This window comes from Eucyclogobius newberryi, unplaced genomic scaffold (genome assembly GCF_026437365.1).
Source record: "Eucyclogobius newberryi isolate DKJ021-1_F unplaced genomic scaffold, fEucNew1.0.hap1 SCAF_3, whole genome shotgun sequence".
NCBI classification, from domain to species: domain Eukaryota; kingdom Metazoa; phylum Chordata; class Actinopteri; order Gobiiformes; family Gobiidae; genus Eucyclogobius; species Eucyclogobius newberryi.
Genome location: NW_027315945.1, coordinates 24,299,720 through 24,315,350, shown reverse-complemented (window position 1 = coordinate 24,315,350; position 15,631 = coordinate 24,299,720). Strand labels below are relative to the sequence as shown.

General features: G+C 39.8%; 1 long non-coding RNA gene across 1 annotated transcript in view; it reads left to right on the top strand.

Annotated features, from left to right (window-relative positions):
* Window positions 1-4,011: 4,011 nt before the first annotated feature.
* The window catches only part of LOC140374233 (uncharacterized), a 55,708-nt gene continuing 44,088 nt past the window's right edge, over window positions 4,012-15,631 (top strand). Inside the window, exon 1 of the long non-coding RNA XR_011929080.1 lies at window positions 4,012-4,102. This is a non-coding gene — a long non-coding RNA (uncharacterized lncRNA). The remainder of the gene's footprint in view (window positions 4,103-15,631) is intronic.

Sequence of the window (15,631 nt, the reverse complement as noted above, 5' to 3'; positions counted from 1 at the left end):
CAGGGAAATCCCTCTCTTCACGGTCTAGTTGGGATGACTGATGCAAATATGCTGCCTTTGCTGAGTCCAGACACCGACATCATCAGCACACTGACCCACTTCCACAGAGGCAAAGGGAGGACGCACAGACAGCCGGAGCTATTAAGGCTTATGGTCACACAGGATTAAATATAGGGTCAGCATTAATGAAGATGCATTCCGCTTCGCTTCGCCTCGCTTCTGATTTGATTGATATTAACATCTTATTGTTAAAGGCATAGAAGTGCATATGACGGAACGGTTACCTCTCCTTCCCCCTCACCTCTCTGTCGGCGGGTCGGAGGTCTGCGTCAGGCCTGTGACTGCATCATAGAAGGGAATCCATTAGTATCAAGCCTTTACTTTAGTATCCACACTATCAGCACGTCCCTTCTTTCAATGAACGCTCAAAGACTTTCACGTGCTTGTAATTCAATGTAGGAGTTGTCGATATGACCAAAAAACGTCTCTTTTTGATGCCATTTTTAATAGATTTAATTTCAGACGATTTTCTCGATATTTTAATTTAGTCAAATCTACAAAACAACTCTACACATATGTATTTAATCGTGTTCTATATTTGTTGTTAATACCTTATTCTCCGTTTGCATTAGGAGCGAGCTCTGCAGTGGCATGTTATTATCGTCTCTACTTCAGTGTCCCTACCTCAGCACGGAATAATTAGTTTTAAATGTTTAAGCGGTGACTAATGCTGCCTGGGCCTGGCCTTATCCCCTTCTCCGGTGACCTATTAGTGTTGCCATACAATGTAAATGATGTCATTACATTTCAGACCTACTAAAAGTCATGTGATCTGCATTTCTCCACTATATTGCAGTGAATTTCTGTGTTTCTTGTTTTTATTCCGTGTGCGTAGTGTTGGCCTTCCAGCTCGTTAACCTTTCCTAATACGACCTGCATGTATTAGTAACACTCAGTGGGAAAGGTCAATCAATGTATGTATGTGTGAACGGCTGGGTGTAATTGTTTGTAAGGGGACACTTATGCAACCTATAAAGCCCTTGGAGCCGCCGCTATATGAGATTGTCAGCCGAGTGGCGAGTGCGAATTGAATTTCCCACTTTCTAATTAAGCCAGACTGATAGTTTGATGTGGCGTAGCACTTGGCTGTAGGGCGAACTCCTGCTAATGATGATGTGTAATCAAGTGATTACTGGCCATGATGTGTGTCCCTGCTCTTTGTAGTACAGTCACTTTGAAAATTAAAATACCCCCACTGGAGGAATTCTCCCTGGCATGTTAAGTTCAGACTGTCAATGACCGATTAATTAGTCATCATGAAAAATAGCAGGAAAAAGGCAAATGTATCAAGCGTTGTTTCCGAATTGCTATGAATTATGCTGAGTCGGCTATAGGGCGCTAATTAATGTAAATGTACGGACATGACCCAAGTGACCAGGCTAAGGGCTTTGAATCGATAGGCTCATTGAGATGTTGCATGCTGAGTCTAGGGATGACCTTTTTAGTGTGCCACTGCTCGCAAATGTAATATCATAAAAACACAGCAAAGACAAACTAATAATCTTTTTAGTCTGGACCCAGCTAATTATGAGGAAAAGCCATAGACAGGAAAGGGTTGTTCATCTTCACCATTAAAATTTGACCAGAGTTATTTGTCAAAAGTGGACAAACAAAAGCCTAAAATTTCACTACTTAATGATACTATTCCTCCACATGGTGAGGTTTGTTGAACAGCAATGTAAACTCTAAGTTCATTTTGAGAACGCATAAATCAAATGGGTTTTTCACGTAAAGAAATTACTTTTGACACCTAATTACTAAGGCAAGCTAAAGCAGGTTTATTTGTGGAGCACAATTTGCACAGAAAGTAATTCAAAGTGCTTTAGAACAAGGTGATTAAGTTCTTGGAGCCCATTTCCAGAATCATACTGATCTAATGAGAAGATAAGTCTATTTTTTTTTTTTTTCAAACCAAACCTTTCAATGTCTTTCTTTTTTGTAAAAATAAGTTTTGTAATTATCAAAAATGGAGAGAAGTTGTAGAGCAGTGATAATAATAGCATCGCATGTAATTGTGACGGTGGTAATGGAATAGTTATGTGACCGTTGAAACTAGTGAACAACAGAGGCTGAAAGTATCATTAGTCTCTGCGTTTCACTACGTTTCAGTGTCATGTGCGTTTGACTAATCCACCTGAGCGGCGCCTCAGCCTGAAGGCAGCAGAACCGCCCAAAACACATAAAAAAAAGCCTCGCGTTCACAGAGGTTAGAGTACACCACCACCACCATCCGGTCTGTGCTCAGATCACTTACTCTGTCACAGCTGAGCGACAGGCACACACAGTTCAGCTTTCATTTTAATTGCCGCCTCCAAAGACAAACTCAGCCCCATTTTTGGCTTTCAACCCGAGCATTAGGCAAACAGCCGACACAAGCCACTGCAGATGAACATTTTATATTTTCTTGCTGTGCGATTTCCAATCTGACTGCTGCCTGATAAGGGCCACATTGCTGCTCCCCATTCCCTCAGATCCGCGGCCTCCATCTTTCCTAATCAGATTTCCCTGCTTGGGTTATTTATCATGGCCAGCTTTGACTGTGAGTGATGCTTGGCTAATGGGTTTAGCATTCAAATCTGCCGGCTTGATGCGACACAATCCCAACAAGGCTTGTCATTCCCGCGGCGATGGCGTCTCCAGCGCTGCGTAAATAAGAGAGAAATGACATTGTTGAAATATGTATTCATGACCAGGGCTGGTTTTACATTTTGTTAGATTTGTATTGATTTTAAAGGTGTTAAAATGACTCGCGGAAAGAGGAGAGCGAGATTAATGTTATGGCTTTAAATCAGGGGATGGGAAAATCTATCCGCCTATACGTTCTTCCTAAGGACATGCATATGATATACAAAGACACAAAGTATGAGGTATAAGTTCGAGATATGTTATGAGAAAATGTCTATGCAGTGAAAAAAAGTGCATGATCAGAAATCTTAATCATATAAACAACAAACACAAACCTATAAATTACCATTCAGGTAGTAAACAAACCATCCACGGTACTGGGTCTATATCCCTGAGCAAAGTTACAATGGTAAAAAAAAGAAAAAAGATGGAATTGGAACGTAATATTAGCAGTATGAATTGTCAAGATGATTTGGTTATCGATACTTTCGATTATTCAGGTCACCCTATTATCCTAAGAACAAAAACATTAGAATTGTAGGCAACAATGGGTAATTTCGGTTCAATCTGTTCTTAAAATAACGTGAAGTACTTTTTCATCTGGCTGTTTATGTGACAGTACTTTTTCATATAGAAAGTTTGATTTCACAAAGCAAGTTGAGGATTCTATTAGACTCGTGAAAGTGCAAACACTCGTGAATAATTGTTAAATCGTGGTGTTTCTCGCACAATAATTAGCAGTAGCAGTTGTTTGCAGAGTAGTAGATTTGGGCAATATATCAAAACATTTATCATACTGCAATGATTGTTTTGTAGATATGCAAAATTAGAACATCATATTTTATCAGATGTATTACCGTATTTTCCGGACTATAAGTCGCACTTTTTTCATAGTTTTGGCCGAGGTTCGACTTATACTTATAGTTATACTTATATACTTATACTTATACTCCGGAGTGACTTATATGTGATATTATTTGTTATTTTCACACTTGGAACCGCATTTCATACTCCAGTGCAACTTATATATGTTTTTTTCTTCTCTATTGTGCATTTTTTGGCTGGTGCGACTTATACTCCGGAAAATACGGCAACGATGACCTCAAAAATAGACAGAAACGTCTGATGTCATTTCATAAACATCAGTGATTTTCTTCCCTTTTTGCTGTTCATTTGATGGCACATTCATGATACTTCCTCAACCAAGACATTTACAGGCACATTCTAGTACATTCCTTATGCTTTGTTAAAATTCCATCTGAATAGTGTTATATCGCTCACCCCACAACCTCATTTAACGTGTTTCATTTTCTTCTCTTTCAGAAATACAAGGCCACAATAATGCGACTCTGCAAACGTGACCAAACACAGCGGACATATCCCCGCGCCAGAGCGAGGAGGAGGCTGGGACAGCGCGGTGAGTACCTGCACTCTGTTGAGACTGCTGCTCGGAGACAGTTATGGTTATGACGACAATTACCCGTCATAAAGCCACAGCTGTGAACTGCACCACCTTCTCCCGCTCTCACTGCCGCACCTGCCCTGCGCCAGGTCACAACACATCGCCTCTTTGTCTGCACTTCTCCGCCATCAGCCACATTGACACGGGTGTAAACAAGCCAGCAGATGCTAGTTCTTATCTATTTATAATTTGTTTGTTCTGTCATATGTGGAATGCAACAGCTGTGTTAACCTTATCAGACCTCACATTCACATCCTCCTGCTATTGGTGCAAACCGTGTTAACTTGATGACACGCGCCTGATTTGGCCCGTGCACAATAGTCTGACAAACCCAAATGGCACCGCTTATTAAAACATTAGCGTGCATGTGAAGGTACAAAACCGGTTCAGAAACTTCACTTCGTTTAACCTTTTTCCTGCCGTGTGGATCTCAGGTTCACCTGTTATTTTAGTGTTTGGAGCACTTTTGGGGACAAGTGCAAACTGGGAGAACTCTGTAACAGCTCGAATATTGGAGATTCTCAGCCCCAGTCATCACAGTCTGTTTGTTCTTTATTCCTTTTTTTCTTTCTTCTGTTTTACCAGAGGTGGGAATCAAAAAGTTGTGGCTTGAAAATAATATTAGCGGTGGTCCGATTACCGGTAGTCGAGTTGATACCTATATACAATATTTGTCTTGCTACTTTGGCTGATAACAGATATTTCCATATACTGGTAATTATATGTTAAGCAACACCCACACATTTATTTTAAGTTGAAGTGAAGTTCAAACAACCTTTCACTTCAAAATAAATGATTTAAAATGACAAAAACATTAGAACAGAATCTATTATTTCTTGGATCATTTGTCGCATGATTTTGTTAAATATACGGCCATATTTTTAGCCTAAATGCTCTTCTATTTCCATTTTACTCATTAGTCTGTTAGAGAAGAAATATCGGCACCAAATATCAATCGTTTTCAGTCTTTTTCGATAATGGAATATCGATTGTTATCAGCCGATACCGATACTGGGACTGATATATCGCTCATCTCTAAATAATATTACTTAAGTAGATGTAAAAAGTAGTCATCCAAATAGTTACACAAAGTACAATTTTAGAACATTTCTAAAGCCTGCTAATTTTTCGATGGAAAATAATATATACAAATATAAGGAACACAGAACACAAATGTTCCACAGTATGGCATTAAATATCTATCTGGCACTAATTAAAATGAATTGCTATAAACGATCTTGAAAAATAGGCATACTTGCTGTGAGACGGTTCACCTGACCTTTAACCTGGCCTGGTTTCCATGGCGACGCATACGTTTATTGCCAAACCGTGTAAAATATCCCACACCAAGCAATAACATTTCCACTTTGCCGCTAACAAACTTACACATTCCCAAATATTGCGCTGCTCCCTGTGACCGCCCACCCACAGAAAGGTGCCATGATGAAGAGATGATTCACTTCACGTGTCAGTGGTCATAATATTATGGCTGATTGGTGATAAAACACCGCACTCCTGTCGCGATCTTAGACACAAAATGTAAATTAGCCGACAGCTGCTCGTCTCTTCATCTCTTCACTCTATCTTTGTTCGGCGGGAAGCAGATGCATTATTTTCTAATGTTTGATCTTAAACCGTAAATTAAGTTGCGCGCCAAGATAATGTGGCGACGTGCACGCCGTGTCCTCGCTCTTCCCCTCCTCGCCACCTGCTCCATGTAAATAGCCCCATATGCCCGAGCAGCACAAAGCTTTATGTTGCTCATGGGAAACATTTAGCACTGGCCCTTAGCACCTCGCTGGTCATTAGTCGCCTGCTTACAAATGCTGACATCACCGCCACAGAAGGAGAGACAGGTTGGACAAGGAAAACACATTTGACATTAAAAAAGATCTGGCAGTTCGCGGTTCTTCCGAAGAGCAGAACGCTGGGCAATTCTGGCTTTGTTGAGATATGAAGATGTGTTTTTTCTTGTGACCTGTGCACCGCATGACCTCGTTCGACTGCAAAGCGGAACAACTGACGAAGCACGGCTAAATTTAGACGCGCAAATTGTGATAATGTGCGTCTACTGTCGGTATTTATTTGCGCATTACACAAAATTGGTTGAGTAAATTCCCCCAAAACTGTGCCCACGTTGTCGCAAAAGTAGCCGTTTATTGAGTCGTCTAGAGAGATGTTTGATTGTTTTACTTTTTCTGTTTTTGGAAAGTGGCATAGCAAGAACGAACAACCAGTTTTACAAGCTTTTCGTGTAACCGAAGTGTCTGGGGATTCTCTGGAACTGAACACGACTTTGCAGTGGAAGTCAAAGCCGGTCAACTTACATAATCACTTGAACTTTAAATGAGTGTTGGCCTGTCAGGATAAAACATTTCATTATTGCCAAGATGGTCAAAGAAAAGTGAAATCCTTTTCTTTCACTGGCCTTGTCTAATAGCTCCTCACCATTCTTCTGATCAGCTTCAAGAAGTCAAACTTTGTGAATGATAAAGTGCAGTTAAACAGACGGGTACACAGGCATCTGAAGCTTTTAGACCGTGATTGGCTTTAAAAGGTTTGATTTCGCTTCTTAAATGTTCACTATTGATTATTCTTTCATTCTTACTCATCATATTGTGACATGAAAAATCACGATTATCGACTAAGCAATTAATCTGCATTCCTAGTGTGGACAGATTAATTAGGTGGGTCATATTCTCTCCAAGTCAAACAAAGGAAAGTACATTCAAAAGTAAAACAAAGGAGTAGTTAGAATAGATAGAAGAATAGATATTTTAGTTTTTTTAGATGATTTTAGAGTTGTTATAGTACAATAAAGCCAATGAAATACATGTACATGAGAGTTTTTTTATTTCCTGTTTTTTTTTTTAAGTAACAGTACTTTACTAAGTTGGAATCATTTAAAATGAAACCTTGGGAATGCAAAACCAAACAGCCACATATTTATAGATCTGTCATAAATCATAACTTGAGTTTTGTTGGGTCAGTGGTTTCCATTGAGGCCCATATTTTTTAATTGGATTCGCTGGTCCCTCGCCGTCTCTTGGTGGAATGATGTGTGTGAGAAAAGAAGTTAAGACACATCAACAAAAGTGTGTGTTTGTTTGGTGGGCATCTGTGTGTGTGTGTGTGTGTGTGTGTGCGTGTGTGTGTGTCTGTGTGTTTGAAAACGTGTGTAATTTTGTGACAGAAAGCCACAGATTATTGCACATGAAATGTTATTCATACAAGCAGCTCTAGCGTGACTATCCCCCTGCCACAGCACTCAACAGCCTGCTGGAGAAACACAACAGAACAAATCTCAGGGAAAAAAAAACGCTGGGTAAATCTCACAAGGGAGATTCTGCGACTTTTTTTCTTCAATTTTGATTTAACTGCACCTCAGTGGGAGATTGGTGTTGGAGTGACCAGTGGACATCTGTGTGTGGCTCTGTGTGTAAGCAGCTCTAATCCCACACAGCTTCTTTTCTTTTTTTTTTTGCACATACAATTCAGCAAATAAGTTCACACAGCGAACAAGCTGGTGTTATCTGGTGTGACACAGTCTAGTCAGTGCAAATGCAAAGTGCAACTCGCCGATCAGCCATAATATTAGAAGCCATAAATAATAACAGAAAATACACAATTAATTTTAATCCAAGCCTGACGGTCGTTTCCTCACCTCATGGTTGCACGGTTCATGAATGTATCATCAAATACGAAATTTAGAGATGGAAATGTTCTAATCCAAGGTACAGTATGTAACATTTCTGCTGCCTGCTGGTTTTCAGATGTTACTGTTCTGCCCACAATGTCCCACAGTATGGCATTAAACATTCCTATCACCATAAAGTGTCAGATCTGTGAAGAGGCGATCCCGCTTTCATTTACTTCATTTCACTTCTATTTTATTGTCCCAGTTCCACTTTTATTATAACTTTTAAGTGACAGGTTTTTATGTGACGGTTTTTGTGTCTTCATTATTGGAGCTGCAGCAACTGAATATAGAATTCTGATCAAGTATTCTGATGCTTATTGTAAGCATGCCCACTTTTCTAGGTATTTTGCATACTAAAAAAAGACCTGTTATTGAGTAGACGCCAGATAGACATGTTTAAATGCCATTCTTTGAAAAAGTCCAGGCAAAGCAATAACATTTTAATGGAGACGAGCAGAAAAACTAGTACACCTTTAATATCTTAACACAAGGGATAAGTTAGCGCGTGTCCCCTTTAAATAACAGTGATTTATGTTTCTGCAACATTAATAAAATCCAAGTTCAAATTGCTTATCCAAATAAGGTTTGTGTTGTGCAGAGTGTTTTACATTTTCCCACTAATTCATTGCCCCATTTGTTATTGGGAAAGGCCTGAGTTTAACACTGTAGTCAGGTTAATGGACTGCAAATCTGATGAACATGTACAGGACGTCTCCCGCTTCCAGAATCCTTTGATCACGACTGCAGAGATCAAAAGCGAATGCTGCGTATTCGATGTGCAGAGAATTCACCTTTTAAAAAGGGGTGGTTTGTTATTTAGCATAGTCCCAAGGCAGTCTTCCCCTGTGCTAACACCAAGGTCATTCCCTGAAGACTCCCCTGCAGCACTTATCTCTCCACTTAATGACATAACCTCTGTGCTGATCCCTGGCCTGCCCACACAACAGACCTGCCACACCGGCGAGATAGCAGGAATGAAGATTATATCAAGTCAACCGTGAAAGAAAACAAGTTTACCATTAGAAAGGAGGAGACATTTAGACCAGTAATGTGTCATTTATAACTCTAACCCCTAAAAATGTCAACCAATGCTAAAAAGCACAACAAAACAGTTTGACTTCTGACTATTATATGTTTGAATCCAGGATTGTATGCATTCTAAACACAAGATGGATAAATAGTAAGAGGCTTACATCTCCTTACATCTGGTTTACAAATGAATGATTTTATTATTTTGTTTGCTGAAAATCTATCTCCGTATTTTATATTTTCAGTCCATTTTGGTCCAAATTTTAGCCAACTTTAGTCCTGTTGTACTTAGCTTAGCTTAGTGTTCTAATCCTGGTTTAGTCCTGCTCTGTCCATCATTTAACATGCTGTTGAATGTACCCATGAAATCACATTTAATCTTCTCGAATCATATCAAAAGTGCGCTTTTTAGTGGCAAGTCCACAACCAGCTTGTCTCCTGGAATGTCCCACAGTTTAGCATTAAGATTGTCTACTTCACCATTTCAATTCATTTAAGCTTGGGACTGGCTCAAATACTAAAGCTTACTCACGCCCCCTTGTGGTTGCACTAACTGCTGGCTGCCTCTTGAACACGTTTTTAATCTATTGCAAGCTGTAGCTGTACTATCACTCTCGTAAAAAATAGTCTTATTCATTACAACTTTGTTTTTCTCATTTTGGTTGATTCCACTGCTCCCTTCATCATGTGCTCGGCTCCTGTCATACTGTCACCGCGCTCCTCTGATCCTGTCGACTACAATACCAATCTATTCCACTTTCTGCTGTTTCTCTGAGCGTGTCTTCACTGTGTTAAATCTTCTTTTCCCTTCTGCCTCTCTGATTCCGCCCTGCTCCATGTAATCTGTGTGATCTCATGTCTGACTTTTTATAACTCCTAAATGTATCACTTTTCCTCGCCCGACTCTGTTCCCTGTGTAACATTACAAAGAGAGATGTATTCATTTTCACACGGCTCCACCACACTTATCTTTAATGTCTTTCCAGATTGTTTTTTATGGCTTTTCGACTTTGCCAGATGTTGAGTGTGAAGAGGTGATGGAAAGCAGTTTTCTTTGTACTTCCTCTACATTGTACTGCAATCTTACAATATTGGGCTCAATTTTGACATTTACTTTTCCATATTCAGGCTTATTATTCTCAGATAGAGATAGAATAACAGTATTTGTAATGTAATTTGGGGTAATCTTTACAGACTTTTTTAAAAGTAAAACTTTAGCACTAACTTCCACAGGTGGAATTTCATGGTAACTATGGGTCAATATTAAAAGTTTGAATCTGTGAAATTGTAAACATTGATTTCAATCGATTCCTTTGGCTAAAAGTGTCAAGGAAAAGAGTATTGTATGTACTGTACATCAAGCTGTTGAACGAATAAGACTACAATTGTGACTTTCCTGTGTTATAAAAAGTATCAGTTGCTAAGCAACATTAGCAGTAACTTTGGTGCAGTTGGTGAGTTCATTTAAATGGATATGGGGTCATGTGGTTATAAGTGCACTTTGTAACCTGCCTTATGAGGTCACCTCCGCAGACATCCTGCCTTTTAAAGCTGTGAATAGCAGTAATGCATTTTGAGGAGGCGAGCGAGTAGTTGTGCTTTAATACACAGCTTTATACCACGTCGGACTTGGCCATTGGAGTCCTATAATTCTTTGGATGACTGTCGAATGGATGTTTCAAATTCTGATCTCCCTCAGAAATGTGCAGCTGCGTGGAATTGCTCGGCACATAGAGACGACACGTCTTTACAGTGTGAGAACGAGCCATATTTCTGCCTAACACCACTGCCTCGCACTTGAAAAAGAAGATAGAGGAGACAGCCGAAAGAATGGCCTCTGTAGTCTCCCTTTGACGCTTATGATGCTTGCGACTTTTTAACCCCACCTCTGATTGGCCCTTCTCCCCATTTTTTTTTGGTCCGGCTCTTTCTCCCATTTGCCGTCCACTCCGTCTGTCACACTTCCTGCCTCTCCAGCCCCTCTTTCTCTGTCTCATTACCCCCCTCCATACACGCAAGTCGCACAATGCTTTTCTCTTCTTCTCTTTCACTGCCTCCGGTCATTTTCAGATGGTGATTGAAGTCACTCCATAGCTCCTGTGTGTGTGTGTGTGTGTGTGTGTGTGTGTGTTTGAAATAGGAGATTCCAAATCCAGTGGAGAGGACCAGGCTGGAGTGAGTGAGTTAGTGAGGGGGCGGGGTGACAGGACAGGGTGGTGGGTGACCAAAGAAAGTGGCGACTATATGATGGAAAATTGTACTGCGATATATTGCTTTGATGTTTATTCTGCCCTATACTGACCTTCCATCTACCTGCCTCTCCCCTCTGATCCATCTGATTGAATTTATTCCTCCCTGAAATGCGCTAAAACCAGCTAAATCAATTGGCCTTGCAGCTGTCTTTATTTTTGAAAATCAATTAGCGCCGGTCGCAACAAATCCAAACCCGAATTTAAAGCTTAAAATTCATGCTTTTGCTTTCCCCATTCTGAATATATCAATTGTTGCCTCAGCTGTCCGGTATCGCCCTTCTCTCCTCTCCTTATATTCCTTTTGTAGCATGTAATTTAAGTAGTGAAAAAAAAAAAAATCTCCCCCCAGCTAGTCTGACCCAGCGTTGAACCTTCGCTAGCTTTGACAGATCACTGCAACATGAGCCTTTCATTTCATCTGCAGAAAAGAAGGGGTCCTCCCCACGGCCCCCCGCCTCCTCCTTTCGATATGTTTTAAAAAAAAAAGAAAAAAATGTGGATGATTGTAAAAAAAAAAAGAGCAGAGGATCAAGTCCAGTTGCCATTAGTGACGTGACGTTAAGAGCGCATTGTGTGTTTGCCCTCCTCGTCACCACTGATGTATATGATGATTAGGTGTCTATACGGGCCCCGCAGCTCGAGATAAGGGGAAGCCTGCGGTGGAGATAACGGGCGGCGGGTGTTAGAGGGGCTTTGTTTGGTCCAGACGTCCTGGGAAGTGTCACAGACCATTACAAAGATTCATTTAGTCTCGTCTTAAATACCTCTTACTGGGAATAAATAGACCGGAGACCGCACATGTCACAATTCTTATTAACAGTAATGTAATGGCATCGGGGCCCGTGTGTTTATGGGGAACGCTAAATGTGTCGTTGTGATTTCGACGCGCGTCAAACACACGGCCGCTCGACGCGCCTCGCTGCTGAACCCTTGACCTCGAGCCATGAGGTCGGTTCAAACTGGATATTTTTTGGTGAGTGGCGACAACCAGTTCAATTTATATGATTTATTCAGCTTGATGACACTTATACATATGAATTCTTTATAAAACACATTATGGAACACCACACTGTGAATCTGTCTGGAGAATTTGAGGACTTTTTCTGTCTAAAAGGTATAATATTTTGACAACACTATGTCGCTATGACAACGGTTCTAGATGCTCATCGTTCTGAAACCCATGGGTAGGAGGGTCTGTGAGTCCCCAATTTTAGTCAGTGCCAAATTTGCATAATCATTCTTTCTGCACGTCTCTTACTACGGCAACAGTAGGTGGACAAACTGCTTTAACTACTATACATGTATTGTATCTTTAAATGTGTATATTTTAATTCAATTTGAACTCCACTTTTAATTGTCAATAAACCTGGCAAACAGAGACTGACTTTAGTAATGTTTAATGTGTTTGTTGACTACGGCAGGTGTGAGATTTGAATAAACTCTATTTACCTTTATTGACCCTCGAACTAAGGCTAAAACTGACTCGTTTCTGGCTTTTTAAATCATGAAAATATAGTCAAGCTAACGACAAGCATTCTGCAAATGACTCAAATGGGGAATGAATAGAAAATCATGTGCATTAAACCTATTTATGTATGTGCAGGACAAAGTATGTAGACTTAAAAAACATCTACTTTTATTAAAAAATATGAAATACATTCAGTTCAGAGCAGATTTGTATTTATAATGAGCATAAAAAACAATAAAAGAAAATGACATTTACCACTAGCACACAGCACACATCACTCATTATACATACATGCTACTGCAAGTAAAAGAAGAATGAGATAATACAGTATATACTTTTTGTACTTGCTTGCTAACAAACCAACCAGCTGAAAACTATTTCCCCAAAGCGTTATTTTGATTTTCTCTAGCATGAAAATAGAAAATATTTGACCTATGAGACAGTGTTTGGAACTGTATGTTTGTTCAATCAAAGCACAAAATATCTCCAAATCCTTCCAACTCTCAATTGTCTTCCCTTTGAAGCTGAAATATGTGCTCTAATCATGCTCAAATTATCATTATTATCATTAAAAGGGCAAAAGTCGAGAATTTTCATTATTTCTGACGAGGGCTCATTATAAATCTTTGTCAGGCCGCTATGAACATAACATTCCTTTTGTTGTGGACAAAATGAAAGGTTATGGTGATTGAGAATGAAATTACAGGTTATAAAGGAAATTGAGTATTTCCTACACGAGGACATTTAAAAGATTGAGATTGTAATCAGGGCTGTTGTGGCTGACAGAGTCCAATTGGTTTCGGGGGCTCTATTGTTTGTACCTTAAATGAAAAAGTGCGCGCTTGACATTGCAAAGGTTAAACTTATGGCAAGAATTAAAGGGATATGGGGGCGGGGCTTGGACAGTGATCTGTGCCGACAGGATGAAAGGGTTTGAAGGAGGATCTTGATGGAGAGATGAAAGGGGGTTAGTGGGAGGGGCCCCGGGGAGGACAGAGTGGCAGCATGACAAATCCAGGTCTGACGCTCTCCTGGACATTATTAGTGCGCACAGTTGGACGCCGTCACTAACACGAAGGCCCTTCGAAGGCATAAAGTTTAACACGCGGTCATTCGTACCAACCGCGCTTGAATAATTGCTTCGACAACAAAGTACAGTTCAGGGAAAAGGTGTCGTGTGGGATCTTGTTGTGTCACAGCATCTGATAATTTGCAGAATGTGTCTCTTCCTTTTCTCCGGAATTTCACACTGCCATGTTTACTAGTACTACATACTAATAGTGTGATAGTGTGATAAGTTTTGCATAGTCATAGTTATACTGCTAGTTGTACTCCTGGAATCTGTGACTGTGGCCTACAAGTTGAAATGTAGATGTATTGTGAATGTTATTTTGAAAATATGCAAAATATGACTATTGAGTACATCATTTATTGTAAAAATGCTACAAAAAGAGCTGATGGAAAAAATAAAAATGTTCTTCAAATTAGTTTTTTTTTCCTTTGTATTGTTTTATAATGAACAAAATAGGTTGGTTTGTTACCATGACATGTTTCGGTGAGCATCTGTCACCTCCCTCAGCTCTTTGACACATGTTAAGGTAAAAAACAACCGTTTTCTCTTTAAAACAAACAAACAAACCATCATCAATGTGCTCTATACAACATTTAAAGACATGTTTTAACACGTTTCTTTTTTTTGTCAATTTCGCCCACCCCTATGTGCAAGTATTTATTGTGGAAGTGGTAGTATTTGTAGTAGTAGCATAAATACAGCAGTAGCGGTGGTAGAACTCACACCAAATTGCCTTGATGTATTTACTCAGGGAAAAATATGCATTACTTGTTCCATCTCAAACAGCTGTTACTGTGCAGCAGGTAAAAAAACTAAACTGTCCACATTCGTACCGACTTTTACCATCAAAGAAATCCTTTAACAGCCCTAACGTTACACACCTTTGCAATTGTGAGAACGTAACTCAATTCCGTTGTGTTAAAAGCATTAAGAAAATGGGAACGAGGTATCTCACAAAATGTTTACCCAAGGATTCGTAAAGGAAGAGCGGGTTCACCTCTTAAAACAATACATCTCACACACTGACATGCAAACACTGGGGAGGAGGATAAGGCTTGTGTAAACAGCTGTAAAAAACGGCCACTTGTATCAGGCGCATCTGAGCGGTTCCTCCCTGTGTCATGGTGCACTGGCCTTAAGTCTTGTAAGTTTGAAAAGTTCATGACAGCTTGGCATTTGTGCTTCAAAGGGCCCTGGTCTCTGGCTACATCTGTGTACATTTGTGTGTCTGTGTGTGTGTGTTTGTGTGCCTGATATGAGCTGAACCCGTAACCCCCCGCGCTGCTAAATCTTGGCTCGGGAATTGCTGGGCTGTTGGCATGCAGCGCAGGAAGCAGCCGCGTAAGTTGGAGAGGTTTCTGTTAGTTTGAAGTGGATTCTGTCTCCAAAAATTGAACGCCTTCCAAAACAAGCTAATAGTGAGGCAACAATCAAAGTCTCAAGTTTTGTTTTGCGAAAGTGTGTAAAGGACGTCCAAAATGGTTTGAGAGTGAAAATCGACCCATCCACAAGTGATGTAATCAGTGTTTGGTGACAGATAAGTTTTCTTCTATTGATTTTTGTCAGAGTAAACCAAATCCAACACATTTTTGGAAGGAAAGCTCCATTGTACTTGTCCAATTCAACCTTTAGCATATGTGTTAAAGCCTGTGTTGCTATGTTTTGTACAACTTGTTACTGTTCTCTACACATCCAAAAGTTTATTTTTATTTTTGACGCACTTTAATTGATCATATTTCAAGGCTAATGCTAATTCTTTCATTGAAAAATAAATAGTGGCTGCAGGGGATTTATATTTAAAATCTTACAAATTGTTTATTCATAAAGAAACATAGCTTGTGTATATTGATATGTACTTCTTGAGGTATATCATATTGAACTATAAGTAGATATCATTTTACATTTTGTTCATTGTAACCGCGACATTGATCTAAAACTGCCGGGTAATAGAAACGTGTCCATT